General features: G+C 43.2%; 1 protein-coding gene across 1 annotated transcript in view; it reads left to right on the top strand.

Annotated features, from left to right (window-relative positions):
- The first annotated feature begins 10,511 nt into the window (after nucleotides 1–10,511).
- The window catches only part of LOC144161161 (CD109 antigen-like), a 181,980-nt gene continuing 180,580 nt past the window's right edge, over nucleotides 10,512–11,911 (top strand). The window contains exon 1 of the mRNA XM_077692093.1: nucleotides 10,512–10,896. The gene's annotated coding sequence lies outside the window, so the exon portion shown is untranslated. The remainder of the gene's footprint in view (nucleotides 10,897–11,911) is intronic.

The following is an 11,911-nucleotide window of genomic DNA, read 5'->3' as shown; positions in this document are numbered from 1 at the left end:
AAAAAAAAAAAGTGACTGAATGGAACAAGGGTGAATTCTTGTACCCTGTCTTCCCTCCATACTGTGTGTCTGATTACAGGAATGAGACAGCTGCACATATTGCGCAGTTTTGATACAAATTTGTGTTTCTGCACCAGGCTGCTCCAAAACAGTCTTAGAGCCAAGGATTTTAACGCTCCCGTCAGTTTCAGTGGGGAAAAATGCTTACAGACATAATTTTCCAGCACCCCCAAGGTGGTGCTGTTTGTAAAGGTTTAATTGATTGATCATTCAATAAAAAACCTGCATAAAATTGTCCCCGAGATAGTTTTTTCAAAAGTCACAAATATTCTGTGAGTTTTGTCTCCCATCGAAAACCATTGCAAAGTCCTGTAGAAAAAATGCTTATGTGTACTGAGACGACAAACTAATTGTGCAAGTTGATGAAACAACTGCAATTTTCTGAGCTGCATATGTCCAAAACGGCATTACTGTGCTGAAGATTGGAAGACATGGCCGCTGGGCCAAGCAGTTGCTCGTGGTTCTGGCAGAGTGCTCTTCGCTGATTTCTACCGTGGTTTTGGTTGTAGGCGCGACTGGGTTTACATATAGTCGTTTGATCTGTTGCGGGAAGTTGCGCGACTCGAAAGACGGAAGTTCTTAAAAAACAACGTGGTGCCCGCGAATTCGCCGCATTTCGGCCATGAGTGTGAGGCGCGGTGCGTGCTTGAAGTGAAATTTCAGACCCGTTGCGGTGTTATAAACCGCTGATTTATTGCTGCCTTTGACAGCGAGCTTGCGAGTGGTGGGAATGGGACGATCGCCACTGCAGAAGTGGCGGCGCAGGCCACATCGCCGGAAAATGTTCTAGCAGTGTCCTATAGCGGGACGGGCTATTATTGCACGCTAGTAATAATGGTTCATCTATCTGAAGTGAAATTTAATGCCAAGAGGAAGGTGGCTAAACATACCAACGTTACTCAAATTGCAATCTTGGTGAACGTGCACCTTGGGGATTGAAATGGGAGGGCTGGCGGGGTGCGACGACTGTCCCCTCGCTTTGCACTTTGCACAACTTTTGCCATGGCTCTACACTTGTGTTTAAAGCCAAGTCTGGGATTACAAAAATAATAATCTTGGAATTCAGATGATAATAAAAAGGCCTTACGATTGCTTAGTTTTTCAATTCGATATTTTCAACGGCACTCCATGCTATCTATGCATAGAGCTGAAGAAGTTAAAAATAGTTTGTAAAAAGGCAGTGCAGTTCGTACGTTGTGATACTCTGCTAAAAAAAGCTTTATTGGAAGGCTGTTTCAGTGTTATGTACATTCAAAACCGATTAAAAAGTGCACTCCCCCCCTCCCCCAAAGTTGCCAAAAATTTGATGTTTTAGGCTCCTAAGGTGACCTAATAATGTCGTTCTTCTGCTCCAAAATTGAAATTTCGCTGCTCCAGAAACTGCTCCTAAATCTGATTCAGTTGTCTCACCCCTGTAATTGCGAAAAACAATATTTTTAAATATCTGTGCTCTCTAGTGTTTAAAATATGTGGGCCGAATTGGTTCGGTGAGCCTGCTTTGTTGCCTATAACACAGCGGGAAAGAATGATTAGACATGAGCAGGACTCATCTTTGGTGATATGGGTATTGGTGCCTCAACGAATAGTTTGGGTCTGGAAGCATAGTTGGAAAATAAAAGTGTAGTAGACCTTTCATTGATTAGAGCATTAGAAGAATGCTACGATAGCAATGTGGCCTTTGTCATGTGCGTAATTGCCGTGAAGGCACACTGATAACTGTTTCACTCAAAAGAGTGGGCCTTTCAAAGATCACTGCACTCTTGTTTACACGTAATGCTGCCATCGCCTGGGAATTTCTGGTTACTGGGGTGCGTTCTAAATTTATTGCCGTGCTGTGACATAATTGGCGGAACAGCTGACATTGCGCAGCCGGTATGCCAGCTCTATGCCTAAAGATGTGGTGTAGCATGGACTGGAGGTGGGCGAGTAAAACTAAAAGTAAAACCCAGCGTAGCTCTTTTTCTCTGCAGCGGAACATGTGGGTTCACTCAAATGTGCAGTGCGTTGGGCAGCAAAGTCTAGGAGCCAAGTGCTTCAGGAACCACAGCACAAATGTGTGAAGTGAAGTGGTTGCATTGCAAGAGCCACTCAAGAAAGTGCAGTAACACTAGTATTGAATTATTTTTGGCTTCAAATATACTTCTGTGGCATAAGCATTACTGAATCTCTAGAAACAAAAAAGTGGCATTTTAAATCTCATGCCCTGAAGTACCTTTAATTTGTGGCCACGGACCAGTGCCAGCCAATCATGTTTGTTTCTGTGATATGAGTCTCTAATGCATCACCACTACTTTTTCCTGGTATTATCGAGCTAAATTATAAGCATTTTGTGTGAAAATTGACACACTTGTTACTGTGGCATGTGACAATCTTTTGAATGAGATATTAATGAAGCCTTTATGGTGCCCGAAAGACTGTACAGTGATGATGTAAAAAACAACTCTGGAAATGCAGGCTCAGTTGGATCAGGGTCTGGAATTTTTATGGGGACCGTCAATATTTTAAAAGAGATGGAGGTGTAAATGAAGAGAGACGCAAACAATTCTGCCCACACAAACAAAAGTTTACTCACTGAAAAAAGCAAGCTACCCTCCACGGCACTAAAGAAGTAGTTTCCAAGGCTGACCCAGCACACATGGGGTCATGGTTCTATATGTACTTGTCAGGAGCAACAGTATAGGCATGTTAGACAAGGTACTTTATTTTAGTGCAATCGCATTCTGTGGTCATTTTTTTTAACACTGATGAAAGGTCTACAGTCATTTCGTTTTGTGATATATAAAAACTACCGTGTCTGTACGGGGCCTCTTAGGGAGGTTGAACGCACATGCCAGTATATTAAAAAGTTTGTTTTTGGAAGCCCGAAAAATTGGCCTTGGATGTGCTGTTAGCAGCAGATGTGAGCAGTTCTGGAGAAAAGCCTGTGTGTTTTATTTATTGTGCCTGGTTAAGTCAGCAGCTATATCAAACACAAATAGTCGGGCTGGTTCGTATAATACCATGTGCCTCTTACCTTGTGGTTTGCAGCCATGAGTGTGTCGGGACCCCTTGTGGACTGGCTGATGACAGATTCCAAAAAGATAGGAGGCAGAGAGCAAATGTTAGTGTGAGATATTAAAAGCAATTGGCTATTGCAAAGGAGAGTCACTCATACTCTTGTCTTATGCAAGTATTTTATCGATTTGGCCTTGAGTTTATTCTGGCTTTTCTTGGTGATTCAGAACTTTGCCGGTAGGTAATTTCCTACACAAGGTCTGCAGCAAATCTTGATTGTTGCCAGAGGCGAGGGCAAGGAGTCAAAGGTAATTGAGTCCCGGTGAAGGAATGACAGGCATGTGGAGGTACACTGAAACTTAATGTTCATGCAGAACTCGTTTTACAGGTTCATATTACAAAATCTATGTAGATTTAGGGAGCTGTCGAGCAAAACTTCGGCACCTAGGTAAAAGAGAAGTGGCCCAAGTGGTGGATCTTTCTAGCCAAAGCTGTTCAGCACAGCCAAAGGTGCACATAATTTCCAAAGACAAGAATCCAACCCGGAGGCATCGGGGGTTTCACATATTGTAAGGTTCGAGACATGTCATCTACTGGACACACTCCAACCACCGCTGACATTGGTGTGATTGGTTACATTTAGAAATACGTCCACACGCTGGGGCAGATACTGTCAGTTTGGCACATTCCAAAAACCTTCTCTACTATTAAGAAAATACTGGCAGTGGCTGCTCTGTGATTTGACAACGTGCATTGTCATGTGGCTGGGGTCGAATGATGCACTTGTGTCACCATCTATGTCATGCTTGTGTAAACATTGCTACCTTCTTACACATCCAGGCAACGGCTCCTTTCTGTTTACATTAATGCAGTACGTGCTGTGTGGAATGGGTAGGCCAGCTGGGTGCAGGAAAGGTACAGAAAGGAAATGGGGTAGGGGGAGGGGAGGGGGAAGTGCAACGCCTTTAATAATGGAGTGACCATGCCAAGCACCTCTAAATTGGCCACTGCAGCAAGCACGGCGGCGAAAGCAGGTCTGTTCCTGAAGTAAATACGAGAAGAAAGAAAAAAAGAATGATAGGTGAAAGTACTGCCGTGGGATTTCGGCTTGTTTATAAAATTTTGGTATCACGTGTACGAGACAACGAAAAGAAGCCAGAATGTTCTAGTATGATGTGGAGCAAGATTTGGAACCAACAGAATCAAGGAAGAAACAAGAACATCAGACACCAAACCTTTTTTTCACCTTGTTGATTCTAAGAATGTCTGTCTGATGCAACTCACACATTTCCATAGTACCCCAATCGCAGCTAGCAGCTTCTGCAATAATCTCTGATAATTTAGTTCATTTCCTGCCTATATTGCAAAGTCATTCATAGCAAAGGGTGTGACATACATATGTGCATCATGTATTTGCAAAATAGCTGCACAATTCTTTTTCTCAAGAGATGGAATACACACACTCTGGGACAACTCACTGATGAAAAAAAGAAAAGCAGATGGTACAAAGCTAAACTTGTTCACCTGTGTTCAGCAGTGCGAGTTGTAGTCTATAAAAGTTGACATTTATGTGGAAGAAGTTAGGTTTTGTACACAAAATGGCAGGCAGTGATTCACTATCGAAATATTTCGAAGTCCTAGCAATAACATACGTTTTACACCACTAAAGTGTGAGCATATGGAAGTCACTTGGGAAAAGATCAGGATTGTAGGTAGGATGGTCCATTTTTTTCAACTTGAGACTTTTAGGAGGGCCGGACTTGCCGCTTTTCTGCAGGCTCTAGCGTTGCTTAAAATGACCCTGCCACAAACTGCTATTAATGCTGAGGCTGGTGTCCCTTTTTCTTGTGAGCTGCTGGTTGCTGTGGACTATTTATGTACTCCTTGCCAGATAACACCAATTATACCACCACAGGTTTGTTCCGATATTGGCGTCACGGCATGTTGATGCAGTTTGGTGGTAATAGTTCCTCGGGCCTACTTGTAGCCAATAACTAACCGTGGTTAATGTTGGTGCATGATTACCGTGATCACAGCTGCGACTTAAAGCGCTTATGCCACGGGCACGTGATGATTATGGAGCTGTTTCCTGCAGGCTAGCAATTGATGGGCGGCTATAGCACCTTGTAGGTGGTGGAAAGTGCAGGGCAACAAGGGAGTGTGCATACGCTGCTGACCAATTAAGATGGCACCCCCTGGCGTCAGGAAAAACCTTCACAAACAAGGGGTAAGGCTGTGGCTATTGAAGAGCAGAAATAAAGGTGTTCCATAGGTGGAGTGCCACTGTCTTCTCTGCCCGTGCTCCCTGCCAGCGCCTTACCCTTTAGAGTTGCATGTGACAAGCGGGAAGTAAGGGCCGATATGACAACGAATGGCCTAGACAACGCTAAGGGCTGGCTGCAACATTTGAACTATAAACGGGTAAGTATGGCTTGTAAACGTAGCTTCACTCTCTGGCAAGACATATGCTGGTCCGAGTTGTTAGTAGTTTAGTTTCATACACCACCTTCACAGAAAAGGCAAGCACTGAGTGCATGAAAGTTTAACAAAGAGTCTGGAATAGCAGCTGTTTGAGGCTAACTAGTGCATGGCTAATGTGCATAAACAGGCGTCTGGGCATGCAAAACAAATCGATTCTGAAAACAGAAGCATTCAGAACATGTTCCTAAAAATTAATTAAGATCTCACTCTTGTTCCTGTCAACTTGGGAGCATGGCGCTGGTTGAATAGGCGACATGACACAATTTTCATTTGAGGTTAATTTTTATGCTTGAAGAAACTCGTACACCCCACATTTTTTTCAGCACTTGTTGCATATTCTGTAAATAAAAGAGTCAAAAGATGATGCTCATGTGCTGTCTCCTTCCTGTCTGTGACCTCTTCATTTGTGTTTTTACCATGTTAAATCATAGACCAACTAGCTAAAAAAAACGTACTGTTAAGGGGCAGTTGAAGACATATTTACATTTATTTTCCACCAAAACCCAACTGCTGCTGGGCTGCTGGAATTCCTTCTTTCTCTTTCACCCTTTCCCTAATCTTTTCCATGGTGCTAAAAAAACCAAAGCACTGGGCCACAGCTCTTGCACAGTGCAGTAGTCGGGAGCTTATCCTGAATCGGTTATTATTCATCACCTACCTGGGGGGGAGGGACATTTTTTGTCTTTTAAAAGTGTGTCATGTCTAAAGGTATGCCTAACGTATCTGCGAAAATTGCCTAAAGGTATGGCATACCCAAACTAACTTCTTTAATTTTTAATGTCGCGTTACTGGGGAGAGATGGTGGGGAAGTTTGAAGTCTTTACTGAACATTTTTTTTTGTAATGCAAAAGCAGTAAGTTGGCTCATAAATAGGGTTTATTTTTCAGGTAAAACCTCATTTTACTCGATTTTTATGCCCCAAACATGGTTCAGGAGAATTGGGTTAAACCCAATTTTCTCCTTGAATGGACCCTTCAAAGTATCGATCTGCACAATTCTGGGCTGATGGTCCACCGATCGCAACCAGTACACTTTGGAAGCAATGCCCACAAACACAGCTTTCAAACTCATATTGGCATGACTCTACCGCTCGCTACCCTAGGCTGGCAAATGCTGCACTGACATTGCTGTGCCTGTCTAACAGAAGCCGCGATGTCAAGAAAACTTTCTCCCAGCTGAAGCATGTTCAGCAATTGGACAGGTCTCAAACGGAGACCCACATGTTGTGATTGCAGATGATAATGTATGTAAACGAGGGTGTGTAAAAAATCGATGACCAGCTTTTCGTGAATAAAATGTTTCATTTGTTACAAGTTATCAATGCTCTTTACTGTCATCATTACTGATTCATTTCCAAACAAGCACCAAATTTCGGAAAGTATTTGCTAGAAAACCCTGATGTCCCTTCGATTACCAGCTTGAAAAAAACGCCAGTTAAGACATATAGAGAACCTCGTGACACCTTCTGATAAAATAAACTGAGTTTATTACATATCACATCTATAGATTTCACCTGAAGAAAACCCAACTTTCGGTATGTTTTAATGAAAAACCCCAATTCCTCTCTGATTATCAGTTTAAAAAATAGCACTCGATTTTTACACCCGAATTTTAAAAAATATAAAGCCAGAAAATGAACAACCCTACTCATGAACCACTGCAGAGGTGTATTGACTAATGATGCTTGTCTCTGGAATTTTTTGTTGCGTGTGAGTCCCAGCACTCGCACATACTCGCACGGCAGCACATACCCAACGATGTATCAGCAAACGCTTGCCAACAGGTTGCATGGCCTATTGAGTGAAAAAGCTGGCATCCAGCGTCTGTAGCAGACAAACGGTTGCTAAACCTACCATTGGCTATGACGTGTCCCATAGTGCATGCCTCACTTTAATAAAACACAATGGAGCGCAAGCTGCTTGGCACCACCTGGGCATGTGCGTTGGCTGCAATGCATTCCATAGCAAGTGCTTTGCATAATAATAATAATAATAATAATAATAATAGTGTTTATTGATTCCATAAAAACAGAATACAAATGCAGGTCTGCCAAAGCCACAAGGGCTTGAAGGGCAGTTCCCGGCAGCACGCAACACGTCGCAAACCAACAAACAGGTAAAAGTTGTAAAAAGAATGATAATTTAGACACAAAAAAAACAAGAAAAAAAAAGAAAGCAGCACTGTTAAAGGCGATAGTGAAGTTCTATGAGACTGTTTTTAATTTTTCTTCGACTATTCATCGAAAAGAAGTCGCCTGGCAAAGAATTCAGGACCATCGGGACATAGTATTCGCGAACATGTTCACCAAATCTAGTTCTTGTTCGTGGTAAAAGAAAACGATCGCGAGGGCGTAAATCCTGCACAGGAGTGTACGGCTGGCAAAATTGCAGAGACCAAATATACTCAAGTACAATTGTTCGTTTAAACAACAAGGTAAAATCGGGCATGCGCAAAACACGAAAGACATCTTTGTTATCAAGATCTGGTGTACCATACAAAACGTGTTTGAGTATCGAACGTAAAATAGCATCCACCTTATTTTTCCAGAAATCAGAGCAAAAGTAAAAACAACAAATTCCGTACCTTAATGTGGAATAGGCTAAGGTAAAAGCAATTTGCTTACGTCCTGTTAAGGAACAAAGTGATTTGAGCCCGTACATCAAACAGGCAGTTTTCCTCAGCTGAGAACATATAAAGGCCAGATGCGCATTCCAAGACATGTTAGAATAAAAAAATATACCCAAGTATTTAACAGAGTCCACAGGCAAAATAGGAGTGCATTTACAGTTCGAACAACCAGGGACATGCAAAAAAATTGATGTAACATCCGGTATTGGCTTTAAACTATTATGAAAGCAAACAAATTGAGTTTTTTTAGTGTTGATTCGAATTTCGTTGCTGCTAAACCACTTCATTATCTGTTCACAATCATGTTGCAGATTCTGCAACAGCAAAATCGAAGGCACTATGCCTAGAAACAAGCAGAGTGTCATCCGCGTACTGAAATACCCGGGAATGAAGTACAGAGTTTGAAATATCATTAACATATGTTAAAAAGCAATGGTGCCAATATAGACCCTTGCGGAACGCCAGCGTGCAGTACTTGTAGGGAGCTTGTAATTTTACCCAATACGACCTTCTGTCGGCGGTTACGGATGTAATTTTCTAATAGCAACAGGAAAGGCCCACGGAAACCATATTGGTGCAGTTTGTCAAGCATTACATCGTGGTTTACAGAATCAAATGCTTTTGATACATCAAGAAACACTGAACAGGCAAATTCATTGTGATCAATGGCATTATTAAGTACATCCGAAAGGTCATCCAATGCTTTTTGTGTACCCCTACCAGCGGTGAAACCATATTGGTTGGAGGACGAAAGTATGTCGTGTTTTTCGATAAAGGAAGTCATTGTAAAAACCAAATGTTTTTCTAGTACGAGGGCAATTGTTGGCAAAATTGATATACCTCGGTAGCTATTGACAGAATTTTTTACGTTTTTCTTGTAAAGAGGTCTAACGAGAGCACTTTTTAAACCTTGTGGCACGATTTGGGTTGCAATAATATTGTTGATGATGGCTGATAATTGACACACAGAGGATTTCACGCTGCTAGGCAGCACCTGAGCATGCGCAAAGCCACGTGGAAAGCAGGCTGCGCGGTGGTGGCTGTGAATACCATTTGCTGTCCGACAGCAGTGACAGTCACCAGCAACCCAGGCTGCTTTGCACAGCAGTACATATTGTTACGGCGTCAGAACACTTACATAGTTGGCGCCCGCAACCTCGGCAGTAGCGATAGGTGGCCGTCCATGCCGATTCACCTCTGACACCTTGCAGCAAAATTTCAAAACATTACTCGCTGTGCAAAACTCGAAGGAGCATTCACATGGACATTAATGCTTTCCCATGGACAACTCATAAGCGTGCTTAGGTGTCCTCAGAGTTTAAGGCGAGGAGGTTTCAGTTCCATCTGGGGGAGGGTTAAGGTACTGTCAATGATTGGCGATAACAAGCACGTAGCACTCGCCTATTAAATTGAAGTTAAGGAAATGCCATGTAAAATCATTCGAAAACGTCAGACATTTAAGGCATTTTGAAACTTGCTGCTTTCCAGCGAGTGCCGAAAGCCCCAAAAAGACCATGAAAGAAATGAACAAACAGACTGTTAGCCTCAGCAGGCTCAAAATTAATCACAATAGAGTAAATGACGGGAACACAAACTGCAGTTGCCACAAAACTGCGGACAGGAGTGTCGGAATTAAGGTTTAGAGTGGGGTTAGGGTACGGAAGCTGCACCTGTGTTACAAGGCGTGTCACGGAATAATTTATACCACCTTCGAATTTTAAACGCGCGCCTAGTTATACATGGCCAAGGGCACTTTGTAAGATGGTGACAGATGGTGAAAGAAATGAGTCGCAGGGACAAGATTTGTTGGGGAGGTATATGGTAGGTGGAAAAGACAAAAAAAAAAAAAAACTCTGCGGACACCAACGTTTTAAAAATTAGTTCTAACAACGGTTTCTGACACCGTTACTGGGAACAATACCTGGAAGCGATCTTGTAGCTTACCTTTGGTTTGATATTAGGCATGCCTCCTTGTAACGGCGCTGAAGAACCCCCGCTGACCCCAGTGTAAGAGTGTATCTGAGGAATTTCAAGTCAACGCAGATTAACCAGACGAATGGCCGCGGCCCGAAATCCCGAAATACTTGGGAACATGCTTTAAAAACTTTCAAGCGATGGCGCCATAAGGTGTAGTCATGGTAACGCTTTTTCTTTTTTTGCGAATGTAATGTAATTTACCTGTTAATTACTTATTCACCAAGATTATTGAGAAATTATTGCTTTTACTATTCCTTGTGCTAATAAAGCTAATTTTATTGGTTTAATCATTTTTGTTAAAGATGAGACTTGTAATGTTTCTCTTACGTTCACGAGATGGCGCCAGGAGCACACGCAGCAATAAACCGGTTTTTGCGCAGGTGCCGTTGCGGCGCGAGACGGGGTTACCTGCGCGGCAAAGTGTGAAACAACTTAAGCGTTGACAAAGCGAAGTTTTTGTGGAATCAGAGAAGTGGAGGTCTTTCCACGCGGGATATTGTTTTGCTGTGTTGGAGGTTGCGTAAAGGTGGTCCGAAACGTCCCCGAAAGGTTGAAATCTTCATAGAACAAGCCTTGCTGTTGGTGTGTTGGCATTGGTGGTCGTATGCGTTGCCGAACCGATGCCGGGATTTCCGACGGCGCCCCCAGCATCAACGTGGTTGAGCTAGCGCCTGCGAACGGGCGCCTGGTGTGATACAGGTTGGGACGTTCCAGCAGAGCAACCGACCGTTTGATCGTCGTACCGGACGCTGTAAGGTGAGCTGGTAGATATCTATTTACGAAGCGGAGCGCGTTATTATTGTTATTATGTTATGCCGGTACTTGGAGGTAGGCAGAAAAAAAAACCGATACACGTTTTTTTTTCTGCGTACCTGGGTAAGAACGTAATGACATCGGAAGACATCTAACGCATAAGGGCCGTGGTTGTAAGGGCTGCTTCACAGCACGAGCTCTTATTATCTATCCGCTGCATTTTATGGCGTTAAAGCTTTCTTCGCCTTCACTTGCAAGAACAAAAGACCACGAATGGCGGAAACTCCGCCAGTTTACGTTTCGGGCTTATGTGACACTCCGCTTCAATCGCGTTTGGAGTGCCGATTTTAGCATCGTATTAATTTGTCCCCAAGGAAATTTCAGTAACCATTAAAACTGTTTCATTATCGACTTTTAAGTAACGAATGAACACAAGAAAATTTAATGACAGCAGGCTCAATAGTTGGTGAGCTCCTCTTGTGACAGGTGCTATTCGCCCTGCGTTTGTCTCAAATCGGGGCGCAGATTTGGGTATGGGTTTTGTCAGTTCACCTTGCTCGTAACTAAAAATTTCAGACAGTCCACTGAAAAAGCCGCCAATGTCCAGTCTTCGTCCCGCTATCTACGTAATATATGCCTGACAAGTTTTGTTGCATGCAAGAAGAATCAGATACAGTCACAGTCGACTCCCGTCAATAATAGGTCCCACGGGGACCGCAAAACACTTCGAATTAGCTGAACTTCCAATTAAAGTAAAAGCGCAAGAACAGTCATTCCGCAACACGTCTCCCTTCTTGATTTCGTTCAGGATCTCGACTTTCGTCGCCAAGTCGAGTGTACGACACGGGTTGCCATGATAGTTGCGACTCGATGCTGAAATCGAAGCCTGAAGCGTTTAGCACACAAAACTGCTCGCACGGCGCTGCGCGCAAGAAAGGAGGTTGAGGACACAGTGTGGTTGAGGACCTCCACAGAGATGCGTACGCTGGCGCGAGTCTCCATTGGCGTGCCGCTTTAT

This window comes from Haemaphysalis longicornis, unplaced genomic scaffold (genome assembly GCF_048455015.1).
Source record: "Haemaphysalis longicornis isolate Haplotype H1 unplaced genomic scaffold, Haemaphysalis longicornis Haplotype H1 scaffold_1, whole genome shotgun sequence".
Classification (NCBI taxonomy): domain Eukaryota; kingdom Metazoa; phylum Arthropoda; class Arachnida; order Ixodida; family Ixodidae; genus Haemaphysalis; species Haemaphysalis longicornis.
Note: the sequence above shows the minus strand (reverse complement) of the source record. Positions and strands in the feature narration are given on the sequence as shown.